This window comes from Pteropus vampyrus, unplaced genomic scaffold, assembly GCF_000151845.1.
Source record: "Pteropus vampyrus isolate Shadow unplaced genomic scaffold, Pvam_2.0 Scaffold98, whole genome shotgun sequence".
Taxonomy (NCBI): Eukaryota; Metazoa; Chordata; class Mammalia; order Chiroptera; family Pteropodidae; genus Pteropus; species Pteropus vampyrus.
In genome coordinates this window covers 2,951,250-2,960,802 of record NW_011888879.1, presented here as the reverse complement: position 1 = coordinate 2,960,802, position 9,553 = coordinate 2,951,250, and the positions used below count along the sequence as shown (strand labels likewise).

Here is a 9,553-nt window from a genome sequence, read left to right as displayed (position 1 = left end):
TGTCTTTCTAACCTGAGCTCAGTGTTACTTGTTCTGACTTCCTTTGGTGACTGACTGCTCCCAAGACATTAATGTGTTTCTGTGTATTCTGCTAAGGATAGGATTTTTTTGTTGTTGTTATCATTTTTATTGAGGTAAGAGTCACATACCATAAAATTAACCATTTAAAAATAGACAACTGAGTATATTTATTTTCATATGCCTTCCCCATTCATTCATTTATTTGTTCATCCATTCGGCAAATAATTATTGAAAGCCTATTATAAACCAGGTACTATTTAACATGCTAAGGATATAGTTGTAAACAAGGATATATCTGTCAAAATTCCCATGAACACTAAGGTAGGGAGAGATAAATAAGATAAACAAATAACATTATGTTGGTCAAGAACTTGAGAAAGGAATACAGAGGTGCACTCATTGGCCTCTCACACGGCCCCACATGACTGATGCCAGAGTTTGCAATCCCATAGCTCGAAAAGGTGACCTTTTTCTTCCATCTGCATTGCTGCTTGCAAGCAATAGACAGGGACTCTGGCCCTTTTACGTATAGATGGGATTAATAAAACAGTGGAGGTATTCACAAAACAGAGGTGCAGGTTCGACATGTAAACAGGAGACAACGGGGCTTCTGGGAACTGCTAGCAGGTGTAGCCCCTGACCGCGACCATGCATTGCTACAGCTATTGCTGAAACCTCACAGCTCCACAGCAATTCCTGCAGGGTCGGAGCCACAGGAAGGGGTGGGCATCTTAACGGTGGAGCTGAAGCTGTGTGCACGCGCTCTGTCAGGGACAGAGTAAGGAAATTACTCGCTTTTTTCACTTTCTACAGTGAAAGGTATGGATCTGCTTCCCACTAAGGCCACCTAATGAGATCATTTAAAAATCAACTGGTTGGGTATTGGGCTGCCTGCCTGGCCAAAACAGACATACATCCATTATATTAAAACTGTGTTATTTCATGCACCTTAAATCCTACTAATCTTACTTTTCTATTTCTCTTTTTCGTAAGAAATGCTTAGGCTAATTTTTTTTCCCCCTCTTTTAATCTGATGGCTAGAAACTGGGGGGAAATGCTATTTTAACACTGCAAGTACTTTTGTCTCCTGACAGATGGAGAATTGAATTAAAATCTGAGGCAAACTGTCCCTTCATTTTCTGGGGGGAGAAAAGTTCACTTCCTTCAACAGCACAGCACCCATTCCAAGTACAGATGTCTAAAGAATTAGTTGGGGTGTTAAGATAAATGTTTCTTGTTTTCTATAAGGAGAGAAACTGTTCTGTCTTTATATTATTGTTAGTTTTTGTGGAGATATGTATGTGTGTGTATGCATGTGAACTTGAACTCAAGTTCAAGCACTTTCTCAGAGGAAAATTTGGGAGCAACGACTCTAAAAACTGAAGAAATATAATATTTACTGAGAGCAGACAAAAAATTGGAAAAAAGGATCTAGAAATATAATGTTCAACACAGGATATTGTTTAAAAGGGAATGACAGTTTAGAAAATATACTTATTTTGGACAATGTTGGGTGTGGCTATCTTTTGGAGGCCCCAGAAGAAGACCATAATGGATTGGGTGGTGAGTAGGCTCCTCTCAGGAGAGGGCACGTCTCACCAGCACCAACCCAGCCACCATTTCATTCTGACGCGGCCACTGCCACATGCCACATGCACTTCTAGCTTCAGGAGCCCAACCTTAACAGCTGCTGCTACCTCTGCTGTGACTAAAGAAAGAGCTGCCTCTCTCTCCCTTCCCTGTCATGTCACTGGCTCCTGACACAACATCTGACATGAGGGTTGCTAAGTGGCAGAGCCCAGGTGACCTGACTGTACTCTAACTGCCAGGCAGACAGAGCAAGCTGGTCTGCTTTAGAGGGAAGGTCTTTGCCCACACTCCCCATCCCTCGCCAAGGTGGGGGATTCCCAAACATGGGAAAGAGTTTGAAGAGACAAAACAATAACAACTGGCCACTACACATTCCAACAACATTTTAAACATGGTGTTGTTTCTTATACTCACCTTCATTTTCTACCTCAGAACCAAGAGATACAGCCATATAATTGCCTGATGAATAGGAAATTAAATTTGCTAATATTAAAAATCCTTTTCAATTCATTCATTCAATCCATTCAATGAGTACCTACTAAAAGCCAAATCAGAATTTGTAACATTTAGTAATAATTTAGAGTTAGGAGACCTGAGAAGTCATGCAGAATGTCTTATGTTAATATTTTATTTAACATCCTAGTACTATTCAAATTTTAAAAAATTTTTTAGAAAAAAATAAATGTTTATAATCCTATTATCCATCTGAATTGTTCTGTCTTTATCTTCTTTTCCAAGTTTTTTCACATCTCTGATACTTTTTCATCTTAAATTCTTATGGAATTGTATTTGAAATATCATAAATTTAAAAATGAAGGCAGTCAAGAATAATAATATTGCTTTTTTCTTTTTTTGCAGAGCTCTAGAGACACAAAGATATCTCCTCTGAATCTCAAAATATATTTTCAAACATGATATAATATAAACATCCTGTGTGACAAAAACTACAGTCTGATATTGAGACAGATCTGTTAATAAATAATTACCAAAAAATAGAACAGTCTACGGCCATGCTACCCTGAACAACCCCAATTCCATCTGATCTCGGAAGCTAAGCAGGGTCAGGCCTGGTTAGTACTTGGATGGGAGACCACCTAGGAAGACCATCGCTGTAGCGTAGAAAATAAAAAAATAAGGGATTGTAAGCTGACAAGGTCTTTGCAAGCTGTGAAGTCAACCAAGGGTTGCCTCACTTAAAAAAAAAATAGAACACATTTTACTTTTCATACTTAAATAGTTAATCTACTTTAAACTGGATTTTGCTTATGGTGAGAAATAGGATATGTTTTCTTTTCCTTCGATATGAAATATTATCCCAGAACCATTCATTAAATCATACATCCCCTCCTCACTGATCTGCAACATGAGCTTCATCACATATCTCACTGACATTGAGACACGACCGTCTACTATGTCCCACTGCACTGTTTGACTCTCCTGCATTAATGCCAGGTGCTCCAAGCACAGTAAACTGCTCCAGGCAGTTTATTTATTTGGAGGAGGTAGGACATGCTCAGGCACCTGGTTCCTGTGACGTAGGCAGGGGATCATCTGAAAGGCACCCCAGAGAATGGCTCCGTTTTAGGGTTTGTGAATTCTGAAAGTGACCACATCCAACGCCAATTATAACGTGTTCTATGTGTTGTACTTTTTTCCTATTATCCCTAAACTTTCATTAAAATTGTGCTAAATGTTATAGTCTTGCCTCGTCTTTCACCCAGGGAAATAAGAGAAGGTACACAGAAGCAATGAGATGAAATAGCGCAAGGCAGGGCAGCTGTTGGGAGATGATGCTCCACAAATATGTTCATGTTTCTGCAGTCGGGGCTTTCTGAGAAGAGAGGCTAATTGAACAGCAACCCTAAAGACAGAGGCGTCTGGAGACATGTAGAGATTTATCTCACTGGGACCATTTGTATAGATTACACAGTGGTAAAGGAGAGATCTTTCCTTCCTCTCCTCAGAGTATTTGTTTACATTCTCTCTTTCCCCTTCCCATCCTCACCCACTTCCTTGCAAGCCAGAGGGGAGGGTGGGCAGATGTGCTAGCAACTCCTGTATAAATTCTAAGCTTCAAAATTTGGCGATTCCTTGCTTACAGTACAAACCCTGTATGTGCAGGTACATGTGGCGTTCACTGTGCCACCTCAAGGATAATTTAGGGCTTGGAACTGATGTGAGCTGGTCTATGAGAAAGGTCTGTTCCTTGATTCTGAGGTCTCGTGTTTATAAAGATATACATATATAGGTGATATTGATATATAAATATAGAGATGGATATAGATATGGGCATAAAGATAGACATTCGGAGATATAGAAAATTATGGCAGGTTAACTTGTTAGCTTCCAAGTAAGGTAACATTTCAGACTTTTCACAGCTTCAGACTTCACAGGAGCTACAATCCAAGTAAAATTTGGAAATCATCGAAAGTGATCTTGACAGTGGCCCAAAAGCAACATGGAGACCAGAAATCTGGGGGTGGATGGTGCTAGGTCTGCAAGAGGCATCCAGGACAGATCTGTTCTCAGAGTTTCTGGTAACTCTACGGGGCAACAAAATTGGTAATAGACTGAATTTTCTGCAGTCGAGGGGATTGGGAGGTGAGGGTGGAGAGGTGGGCTGTACAGTGTGACCAAAATTAGCAATCTGACATTGAAGAACTTGGACTTCATTCTACAGGCGATGAATACTTTTAAGCAATGATGAGATTTGTGGTTTTTTTGTTTTGTTTTTGTTTTTTTAAGATCACTCTGACTGCAATGCCTAGCATAAATTATAAGTGACTAACAGTAGGAAGAAAAAAAAATAGAGATGATTATACTAGTCTAAGTGACAGATGATGAAGCCTTCAACTAAGGTCTATAGATTCTGGTCCTGTCTCTCTTAAAGTGATGTTAAAATTAGATCTAGCTTCTCTGGTGATTGAAAATACATTTCTTCCTGATTCCGGAATTTGGATTATAGCAAATATGCTTCTTGTGCTCATTCAAATTGAATATATAATCAGTTTTCCACTACATCTTCTCTTGCTACACCGTACCTTATAACTAAATATTCAGCAGATTCTTGAGTCACATCTTTCCCCAAAAAGGTCTCCATACTTCTCTGCCCTCAAGATGCCATGTCTCTTTTCCGCTCTTCCTTCTCTTCCTCCTCTCATTCTGTAGCCCTTATACAGAAGACAAAAGGAAAATAACAGAAATGCGTTTTCTTCCCTTTTGCCTTTTTTTCCTCCTCTTTCTTCTTCTTATCTACCTCCAACTTCTTAATTTACACCTGTCATTCCACCTCTGAAAGTTCCCATTTATAGCTGATAAATGACACTGACAATGACCCTAGCGACAACCAAGGAAAGAATATTTGGGACTTGAAATATCTCAACTCTCATGTGTCTGCAGTCCTAGTTCCTGCTGCTGTTGACCTTGTAATCTTTTCCTCCATCGAGTTCTGTATAATTTGAACCTACACCTTCAGTGCATCCTGGTTCTTCATCCTCTCGGTGTCCGTTTGAGTCCCTGAGGATTCTGCATCCCTTCATGAACTCTCCTCCTCTTCACTGCTGATGTCCACGTTGCCTTTATCTCAGGAGGCACTCGCCCCTCAGAGAGAAGCTCTCTCATGATAATCCTGCAAAATAGGCACAGAATAGATATTATCTCTCTCTTATAGATGGAAAAATGAAGTCACAGAGACATGAAGTGACTTACTTCAGAGTCACACAGTACATCAGTGTCAGCACCGAGACAAACAGCCTGGCTGCCTCACTCATCATGTACTGCTTTTTCTAGGACAACATCCTAACTAGTTAGAAACATTTTTCAGACAAAAGACTTCCATTCATTCTCAAGGATTTAATTAAAGCTTTCCACAATACTCAAAGGAAAAAAAAGGAAAAGCTTAGAATAGCCTATAATGTAATTCTGATTGCCTTTCTCCTAAAAAAAAAAAAAAAAGAAAGAAAAAATCAGGCCTGTAGCTTCGTCAAAACACTTGAGCTGTATTTCAGAGAACTTGAACAGTTATCTAAAGTTCAAGAAGAAGCCTTTCAAAATTCTTTCCAACTGTCCAGATAATACAGGGTATTTAATGATTTTATTAGTATAATCAAAATAAATCAATTTCCATCCCATTATATGAAATCTAAAGAATGTTTTAATTATATTATATGATTGTACTATTTACTCCCAGAAATATAAACACTTGAATCAATAGTTTAAATGATAAGCAAGTACTGAACTTGATGCTTTTCCCAAAGACACTAAATACTATTGAAATTCCAAGAAAAAAGCATTTTCCTTGAATCTACATTACAGGTTGCAATCTCTCACACGATCTCAATACATAAAATTAGATGGCTTCCTTTCTGTGTCTGCCATAGGAATTTTTCAGTAAGGTTCACAAAGTAAACGTTTTAAATATTTTATATTTTATGTATTGCAATAAGAAACAGAAAAGGTTCTGTAACCCTATAATATACAATTTCATTATTCAATGAATATATAAATTCTACATGTTTAAAAATATTAATTGGCTCCACATTCTTGAATACAAGAATCGTCAAATGTCTTTAGAGTATTTTTTCTTTTTTTCCCACCAGCTTTACTGAGATATAATTGACTATAACGTAGTCTAAGTTTAAGGTATAAAATCTGATGATTTGATGTCAGGAAACTAAAGGTCAGTCTGGTCTTTGGTCTGTGGTGGTTTCTATATTTATTGTTTTTCTTTCTGCTATACTTGATGCTACTATCAAGTATCTGTTGGATACTCCTTTTCACAGCAAGCTAGAGAGGTGTCCCTTCCAAAGTTTGTCTACCCAGACTACCAGCTCAGTTATAGGGATCATTCCTCCATCATCCATGAGTCACTCCCAACAGAGGCCAGCTATCAGCCCAGCTCAATGAATCCCTCTTCTCTTCTTCCTTCCAACCATCAGCCTCTCTCCCCTCATTCTTTTCTTTTCTAGGCAACTTCACTCTATCTTTTTTTGAGCCTGACTTCCCCAAGAATGGTTATATGGTGAAGGTAATACAAAAGAGAAGAAAGCAGGTCCCTTAATCAATCATTCTCAAAGCACACTGTGCATGACAATCACTTGAAGTGTCTTTTAACATGTATGCCTTATTCAATCAGTTTTGAGCGGATCCCAGGAATTTGTAGGAAGGGCCCTAAATAAATGTAAACAGGTGGTTCCAGGGCCTGGAGAAACATTGGCCTAGGTCCTACAATACAAACTCTTGGCTGACCTTCATGACAGATGGGAATGGAAAAACGCTTCTCAGCCTTTTATGATGAACCTACAATTAGCCTTAGATCTGGAAAATACAGGAACTGATTTCTCAAATCAGGTTACCTTGCTTCATAAGTTTTACAAATTTTTTCTAAGATATAAAAATTCTGGTGTCAGGATAGAACTCGGTCCCTTTGAAATGATAATGGCTAATAGATCGAGTCATTTAATGCACAAGAAGCAGAGAAGGTATTAACATGATGCGTATGATATTAACGTGGAATATTTTACATATCTATGTGAATTACATACACATATTTTCAGATATGGCTATTGCAAGTATTTTCACTGCCAGCTTATTTTACAAGCCTATATGTTATACATACACATCTATCCATGTCTTATAGAAAAACACAAAGCAATTTTACTTTTCTCATAGAGAAATTTTTTCTTATTTTGCTTTCACCTCACAGAATATATATCCAGTCTTATAATCATAACAATTTCTACCTAAGAAAAAGAATATGTAAAGAGTACAAAGCATAGTAATGAAGTGACATTCAAAGTGAATATTTCTTTTCTCCTTTTTCTTCCTCCCAGTAAGTACTCCAAGACATCCATTAGCTGTTCTCAGGAAAAAAAAAAAAATTTTTTTTGAAATATGAAAAATTGAAAGCTAGAAAATGTAAAATAATAATGATAAAAATGTATACAGTAGTCCCTTGGTGGAAAGGTACATCCAATACTTTTATTGTTATCCTATCACCATTGTACATAAGAAATGGAGCCTCGTAGGGAGCATATGCCTATAATTCTGGTTAGATAATTTCTCTCCTTGAATACCTATCCCAAGGCTTTTTTTGTGTGTTATTGTACCATTTACAAAAAAGGGGAGAAATCGTTGTGAATTAAATGTAAAATATCACTGTATGTAAAATCACTTTTAGATTGTTTTATTCCTTTGTAGTATACTACCTTCTTGCTATTATTCACCAGATGAGAATTCGATGGATACTTGCCTTACTACATTGAGATGCCTCCCAAAACTGAGGACAGTACTTTAATTTTTTGATTACAGTGAGAAAAAATTTTCAGGACACCAAGAGGCAAAGTGTGGCCCTTTACTCCCTACTAAATGCAGTACCGCTCCTGCCCTCTGCCTTAGAATCCATAGCTGGGTGGCTCTCTGAATAGCAGGGTCAGACACAGAGGGACTGCTTCAGAAGCAACCAAGGCTGTGTGCAGTAAGCCCAGGTGACCAGTGTACAGGACAGAGGTGTACTGTTACTTTCTTCATAGAAGAAATTATGACTCTTTGAGATATTCTATGTTTAAGATGTTCAGCTGTGTTTTACCTTATTTTAAAACATTGATGAGCAGATTTTACACCTTATATTCATAAAGACATTTTTAAAAATAAGAATGATCTCCAAACGAAGAGAACATTTGACAATGGACTATCAGATGCTATGTGGTCTCCTTTATATTCCTTCTCTAAGAACAATACATTACAGCCACCAACCATTCACTCATTAGCTTTGCAACAGAAGGAAAATAGATCTTAGCAGAGACCCAAGTAGGGGATTTGCTCAGGAATGTCTTATAACTACACTAAAACAAGAGGAGAGACAGAAAAAGAGAGACAGAGAGAGAGAGAGACAGAGAGAGAGACAGAGAGAGAGACAGGATGGAAACCCCTTAAAACATAAAATTCGTTAGCATAGAAAAGATGAGAAAGGATTTATTGAGAGATATATTTCTGAAGATGTGTGAAATCTATTACTAAAAACTTAATTTTTTTATTGCCTATTAGTTTCAGACATACTTTAGCTCCATTTCTGAATTATTTTTCTTAGCATGGCTCCTAAAGGTATAGCTTTCCGAATTTCTACCTTTCCTCCCCCTTGCTCTTAGAAAGCAGTTAATGACTTGATAGCCAAGACTTAAATGCATCAAGGGAAGTAATTAATCATTTTGCAAAATGAGGTCACACTCTTTGTAATGTGAAAACTCACAATTTATGTAACTGTTTAGCAAATCTATGTTTTCTTAATACTGATATGACTAAACAGAAATGTAATTTATACTTTATTTCAGATACCTAGTCTTAAAATTATAGTTCAACTATCTTATTGAGATTAGTTAATTATTTCTGAAAACTCTAGAGAGCTATTGATGCAATCTAGAGCTAGATGATGCCTCTAAGGTGCGGGAAGCAATTCCTGCTAACAGTTCATTTTGGATCTATTAAATTTCTCTTCAGATATTAATATATATAAAATATAAACTGCTTTTGTATCTTCTTAATTTTTTCCTATTAGTAAAAAAAACAAATTCTTTCTTCTATGTGGAGTTCATTAGTGATTTCATTGTTTGTGAGTGAGTGAGTGTGTGTGTGTGTGTGTGTGTGTGTGTGTGTAAGAAAGGGTTCGAGGGAAGCAGAAAATATATGCCTTCTATAAACTGGAGAAATGGAACAATCACTTTTGGACTATAGGCAACAAGATGATTCTTGGGAAATAGACAATAAGACTTTTAAGCAAGTTTCATCTTTCCGATTTTGTTCTTTTCTACTGTTCGATATAATTTTTAACAGCTTTGCTCACGGGAAGTTTGGGAATGTGGAAAAAATCACGCAACAGCATGTACATATTATATAGTATTATTTCATGATATACAAAACTGTTTTCCTCTTGTTAGACTTAAGAGCA

At 37.2% G+C, this 9,553-nt stretch overlaps 1 pseudogene; it reads left to right on the top strand.

Annotated features, from left to right (window-relative positions):
* Nucleotides 1–2,611: 2,611 nt before the first annotated feature.
* Nucleotides 2,612–2,729, top strand: LOC111742675 (annotated as a pseudogene).
* The last annotated feature ends 6,824 nt before the right edge of the window (nt 2,730–9,553 follow it).